This window comes from Neovison vison, chromosome 1 (genome assembly GCF_020171115.1).
Source record: "Neovison vison isolate M4711 chromosome 1, ASM_NN_V1, whole genome shotgun sequence".
In the NCBI taxonomy this organism is placed as follows: domain Eukaryota; kingdom Metazoa; phylum Chordata; class Mammalia; order Carnivora; family Mustelidae; genus Neogale; species Neogale vison.
In genome coordinates, this window is record NC_058091.1 from 297322277 (window position 1) to 297329547 (window position 7271).

Sequence of the window (7271 nt, forward strand, 5' to 3'; positions counted from 1 at the left end):
ATTAAGATGTAAGGTAGGTTACCCTGGTATTATAAAGAAAGTTTGTGTATTCCTCAGTATAAGAGAGAAAGAGAAAGAGAGAGAAAGGAAGAAAGAGAAGGTAAGGCTTAAGTAATTGGTACAGACTATTTTTTTAAGAAAGCAGCTATGCCATTCACCCCGAATCATGGGTCCCTTAATTCTGGGTTGTGACTTTGTGCTAAAGGGCAGAATGGTATGTTTCCTCCTTAACTGTGAAATTCTTCACTTTTATTGTTTCTCGCTTGCACTTAAAACCCTGTAAATGTTGTATTATTACACTATTATGTAGCACAATAGCTGTTATCTCTCACTTCTCTAGGCTGATCTATGCAAGGCACCTTCTGTCAAATAAGTCAAGACCTCTTGCCAGATGAGAGTGATTCATCAAAACTGCGGAGCATTTTCATAATCATCATTCTCACAATGTATTACAAAAGACCATTAGCAGCCTTTAATTTTCCAGGTTTGGTGCAGGAGAACAACTTCAGTTTATGTTTCACTGCTTCTCTTTGTAAAGAAATCAATGATTTTAAAACTAAACTACTCATGACAAACATGTTAGATTCATTAGCATCTGCCCTCGTTGTCTGTGTGAAGGTTAAATTGCAAACCTGATTTGCATTTTTATCTGCAAGGAGCACAGGGTTTGAATTGCCTAAATGTTTACTTAATTATTGCTCCCATTCTCTTCCACACCCATTCACCTCAAGCCCTCCACAAGCAGAAAGCAAGACTAATTAGTATCTAATTGATATTTTTTCAATAGTGCAATAGAATCTCTCTCAATACAAAGAAAGTAATTTCATTATACACTGCAGAGAACACTTAATCAGTCATAATAGCAAATATGGGAGTATTTGTTAGGTTTTCAAAGTGATGTATTTTAAATAAGAAGCACCTGGTTGTCTCTAGTAGATTTTACTGTTTAAAGGGATTATAACTACTCATTTATTTTTTTCATGCATTTCCTGGAATATTACTATCTAATCACTGAGCTAGACATTTGGATACAAAATGAGTAAGATAAGATTTCTCTCAAGAAACCCATGGTCTATGGAGCAAACAAAATTTTAAAAAAAATCATTTAAGTATATGGGATGATAGATTTGTAGAGAGTACCATGGAATCTCAGAAAAGGGCACACTAATTCAGTCTAAACAGTTCAAGGATGGACTTCTAGAGATGATACATGAGCCAAAGAGAATGAAGCAAATTAGCCATCAACTTGGTGAGGCAAAAGGCATTCCAAACAAAGAAGCAATCACCAGCAAAGGTGGCACTGTCAAAAATATATTCCAAAGTTCTATTGCTGAATATGTTTCATATTCATGAAATACATTCAAGTCTGATAGTAATTTTTCAACACTTCTTAAGCAAAAGAAAATTCTCCCATATCTTTATACAAAAAAATCTATATGCTAAGTAAAATGAAGAACATATTTTACCTTTTAATATATGTCATCTATGAACAAATGTGGCAAATGTTTCACATGAACTTCATTCTGTTGTAAATAAATTTTTGTGCTCCCTTAGGGTCAAATAACACCTTCTTCCCAACTCAGCTTGCATGCCCTGCATATCAGCAGACTCAGGGGACTTTGAGAAAACTGAGTAAACAGTGAAGAACTGCACTGATTCTGTAGATGATAATATTGGAAAATAGAGGAAAACAAATCTGGAGAGTTGTGGGTATTACAGATCTGCATATACATGAAAAATACATTGAAATTATTAGATTTGAGATATTTGACAATTGGTAGCCGAAATATTTTCTTGAGGTATATATCCCAATGAAGCTTAATGGTTTTGTCTCTTTATTGGTATATCATTTGTTTGTTTTTATTTTTTTCAAATAGTAAATGTAAGAATAACTAAAATCAATGAATTTCTTTAAAGCCCCTCAAAAAAGTATTGTCTTAAAAAAGAGCTCACCAGCCAAAGACCATTAAGAACACTCTTGAATTCATAGTTAGGCTGATTTAGATTTCAGCAGCAAGAGAATATGAAAACCAGGGCTGTCTTGATAAAAGGGAGTTGTGAGGGGCTTTTTATAGGATTTGGGATTGAGCTGGATGATTTTAAAGGGGGTTTAAGGAAACTAAGGATACTTCTGGATTGAGTGCTGGCAGGAGGCAGGGACTTGGTTATTGGGCATGCTCTGAGATTTTATCTGGAAGGTGAGAGGAAGCTTGGCTAGTGTTGTATAAAAGAAGTAGTCAGAAAATGAAGACTGCATAGTCATCGTTTTAAATATGTAGTATCTTTGTATCTCTCTTATTTTATTTTTTATTTTTTTTTAAAGATTTTTATTTATTTATTTGAGAGAGAGAGAGTGTGAGAGAGAGCATGAGCGAGGAGAAGGTCAGAGAGCGAAGCAGACTCCCCATGGAGCTGGGAGCCTGATGTGGGACTCGATCCCGGGACTCCAGGATCACGCCCTGAGCCGAAGGCAGTCGTCCAACCAACTGCGCCACCCAGGTGTCCCTGTATCTCTCTTATTTTAAAAAATTGCCAGAAAGTGGTCACAGAGAGGCCTTGTTTAATCTTTGTATATATTCTATGAGTGTTGTTTCTGATGGCCTACCTGCTTATTGCTCCTACTTTATGCTATAGAACCTCATTCCATGCTTTTTTAGAATTGTGTTGAGAAGTTGAACTAGAGTAATTCGCTCATGTGTTTTGACTGCAAGATGTGTTGTTTAATCATGTTCTGTGACAATGCTTGCACAGTAGCATTTTGGCCTCTGGAGAGAATGTATTGGCCAATGGCAATACAGGTGACTTCCATTTGCAAAATAATTATGTCTTAATAATCTCTGAAAGCAGAAACATAGAATAACAAACATATACCAGGAAGGCATATCTCAAAGAATAACTAGGCTTCCTCTAGAAAGCCAAGTGCTCATTTTCACTACACTATTCATTTATTGTTCTACCTGATCCTCGTTTTTCATTTTTAAGTGCAACAAGAAGTGTTTGTTATAGCACAAGTTCCCATTGACTAGCAAAGAAAAACTTAGGGCCCCAAAAATTATCCAAAACAACACTAGTTCTTGGATTTAAACTACTGAGTTGGCCTCTAGAGCATATTTATGCTCATTTGTGGTTAAAAACAAATCAGAAACAAAATTGGCAAGTCTTTTTTAGTTACATTATTCCATAATTGGATTGCAGTTCACACAAGATACAAAAAGGAATATTATTATTCCTCAAGGACACTAGTCTAAATTAAGCACACTTACCTTCCTTTAGAGTTCTTTGCATAACCTGTACCCTGTAGATGAGCATGATGTAGACAATGAGTATTTTAAATCAAAGCAAGGATATGCAAAATTCTTTAGTGCTAGCCCAAGACATTGTATCCTTAACTACTGTAAAAGGTATGTTGGATTTCCCCAGTTGAGGAGCAAAAAAAAAGCTATCTTTGTTTTTTGTTACTATTAAAACAGTAGCTCACTGGCAAGGACAAGCCCCAATCAGTCTATCATGAAAATGATGTAACAATGACCAGATCATACTTACAGTTCATTCCTGAGGGCAGTTGCTTTGGTTAATGGTGGTTTTTGTGGTCATCAGCTAAGACATTCTGCAATTCTAAGCCAGTGCTTTGACATTCCACTTTTCTGATGCCTACCAATGTAACAGCAAGTCACCTAAAATTCATTTTAATTGGTTTGTTCTATTTTTATGGGCGATCCTATAGAGGTCAGGAAGATTCTTTTGCCAAATCATTCAAAATGATCAAGGCACATCCCAAAAGCATAACTACCATGTGTATAAATACTTGTTTTTTTATCTTTTGATAGCTGGAAAGCTTGGGTAAGAATGAGCAATTTAGTCATTTTCAGTTTATTTAACTTTTGGGAGACATTTGTATTTTAATGGTGAATTTATGTCTATAATACTGTCATTATCTTTACACCTGTTTGCTATGAATCATTGACACAAAACATTAAATTGGGGTTATTTGAAAGAGTTTTTATAAGGTCTATATTGGGCATGAATACTTTTTTAATACAGCGAGTGAGTTTAGGGTCTTACATTGATGGATAACGATGTGAGGAAAGTGATAAGGAAGACATTAGCAAATCTCCCGAGGCTTTAATTTACCCATGAAGTGTATTGTGGATGTAAATGATTGACAAGGGTATTTTGCAATTTTTTTTTCATTAAAAAAATTGATTTGTTGATCGTTATTACATCAGTCCATACATAAAACTTAAGTATGCTTCTTTTAACCTGAGAAGTATGCAGTCATTAAAACATACTCATATTAATATGTTTTAATTATACATAATTAACCTAGAATGCCTTCATTTCTTTTTTGGCATATGCTTTTTTTTTTTTTTTAACCCTAGATTTGGTAAACAAAGGAGCCCTCAAAATGAGAGATAATTAAAATCTAAAGGATGTCAAACAAACCAAACTATTCTCATTTTTTTCTTTTTTTTTTTTTAAAGATTTTATTTATTTGAGAGATGGAGAGAGAGCACAAGTAGGAAGAGCAGCAAGCAGAGGGAGAGGGAGAAGCAGGCTCTCCACTGAGCAGAGTCCCACGCGGCGCTCGATCCCAGGACCCCGGGATCATGACCTGAGCCGAAGGCAGCCGCTTAACTGACTGAGCCACCCAGGTGCCCCTCTTTATTTTTTTTATTTATTTATTTTTTTAATTAAAGTGAAGAAACAAATTTTTGTTTTTCCTTTGGCCATAGAATCTTAACAGTTTTATTAAGCTGAATTTGGGAAAAACAAAATCAAAGAGAATTTTCAGAAGGTTTAAGATATGAACATATATAATACTTATATGTAAGAAATAGTTACAAGACTATTTTTTTTAAAAGATTTTATTTATTTATTTGACAGACAGAGATTACAAGTAGTCAGAGAGGCAGTAAGAGAGAGAGGAAGGGAAGCAGGCTCCCTGCTAAAGAGAGAGCCCAATGCAGGGCTTGATTCCAGGACCCCGGGATCATGACCTGAGTGGAAGGCAGAGGCTTTAACCCACTGAGCCACCGAGGCACCCACAAGACTATTTTTTAAAAGATGTTCTTTATTTATTTGTCAGAGAGAGCACACGTAGGTATGGGGAGCAGCAGGCAGAGCAGGCAGAGGGAGAAACAGGCTCCCTGCTGAGCAGCAAGCCTGAAGTAGGACTCCATCCTAGGACCCTGGGATCATGAGCTGAGCCGAAGGCAGATGCTTAACCAACTGAGCCACCCAGGCATCCCTTTACAAGACTATTTTTATTTTATTTTATTTTTTTAAGATTTTATTTATTTATTTGACAGGCAGAGATCACAAGTAGGCAGAGACACAGGCAGGGAGAGAGAGGAGGAAGCAGGCTCCCCACTGAGCAGAGGGCCCCATGCACAGGGCTCCATCCCAGGATCCTAGCATCATGATCTGAGCCGAAGGCAGAGGCTTTAACCCACTGAGCCACCCAGGCACCCCAAGACTATTTTTAAACTCAGAAATGAACATCAGTGGTTATTAGAAACCCTTAATATTGTCTTTCTAAAAAAAAGAACTTAAAAAAGAGATTTTAATTATCGCCAAAAATCTCCTAGAAAGTGTAAGTTTCATTATTTTATGAAATATTCTTTTATTATGTTTGTAAATTTTTAATACAGTCTTAAGATAATGATATATATCTTATATGAACATAAACACTATAGTGTATTTGTTATATAAATAATTATATAAAATAATGTGATATAAAATATTGTAATATTATTTTACAATAGTTTATATTATAATATAAAATAATGTAATATAAAATATGTAGGGGCACCTGGGTGGCTCAGTTGGTTAAATGTCTGCCTTAGACTCAGGTCATGATCTCAGGGTCCTGGGATCAAGCCCCACATCAGGCTCTCTGCTCTGTGAGGATCTCATTCTACAGCCTCCCTGCTTACGCTCTCTCCCTCTCAAATAAATAAAATATTTAAAAATAAGTAAACAAACAAAAATAATTGCATAAATAAAATGTTATATATAAGTTATAACAAGTATACAAGTTACTAACTAAAGATCATAGTTTAGCTTTAAAATTTGCGCAGTGGCAGTATCGTAGCCAATGAGGTTTATCCGAGGCGCGATTATTGCTAATTAAAATAAAACTAACTTTATCAGTGTTTTAAATAAAACAATATAAATACATAATATTAAATATGACATCTTAAACTCTACAACATACTTTCATATATATTTTAGTGACACACGCCATATTCAGGCTAAATCATCTATATTAACACTGACAAAGTAACCAAAATTGATTTCTTCCAGTAACATAGAAAGTAAGAAGACAGAAAACTAAAAACTATCCAGTTGTTTTTCTTTAAAGCACATGTTATGAGGCACCTGGGTGGCTCAGTTGGTTAAGCATTTGCCTTCAACTCAGACAATGGTCCTGGGATCGAGCTCTACATCCGTTGCTCTGCTCAACAGAGAGCCTGCTTCTCTCTCTGCCCCTCATCCCGCTTGTACTCTCTTCTTCTCTTAAATACATAAAATCTTGGAAAATAAATAAATAAAACACGTGTCATATAACCTTTACAGATTCCAAGGTGGCAAAACAAATATATATATAATATATATAAAAGGACTAAGAATATTCTCCTAATTTTTACTGTTCTGTAATCCTATAAATATAAAAGACAGGATAATAAAAACTATAGCTCCTGAACAATGTCACTAGAAATTGTCTAAGGAGATTAAAGATTGAAGAAAACTGAGTTATTCTAAATGTTTCAAAGAGAGCATAAAAGGGAAAAGGTGTTTGTGGAAGAGCAAAGATGAAAAGAAAGACTGCTTGGGATGCCTGGGTGGCGCAGTTGGTTGGACGACTGCCTCCGGCTCAGGGCGTGATCCTGGAGTCCCGGGATCGAGTCCCACATCAGGCTCCCAGCTCCATGGGGAGTCTGCTTCGCTCTCTGACCTTCTCCTCGCTCATGCTCTCTCTCACTGTCTCTCTCTAATAAATAAAATAGAAAAAAAAAAAAAGAGATGACAATATCTCTTATAAAAAAAAAAAAAGAAAAGAAAGACTGCTTTTGTTATAGTAATGATAAATCATAGGAGACGGGTATTAAGGTGTGAAGTCACCTTGCATTTAATATAAAACACACACTTTAAATTTGGTCTTTGCTATTTTTTAAATCCAGAAATTGTAATATATACCTTTTTTTTTTTTGAAAGGAAGAGACTCACTCAATATCTAAAAAGGAAAAGCTGAACTTCAACTTATGGGA

General features: G+C 35.4%; 1 non-coding gene across 1 annotated transcript; it reads left to right on the forward strand.

Moving 5' to 3' along the window:
- The first annotated feature begins 6068 nt into the window (after nt 1–6068).
- LOC122897244 lies at nt 6069–6202 on the forward strand. The gene has a single exon (XR_006382499.1). It is a non-coding gene; the product is annotated as a U4 spliceosomal RNA (small nuclear RNA).
- The last annotated feature ends 1069 nt before the right edge of the window (nt 6203–7271 follow it).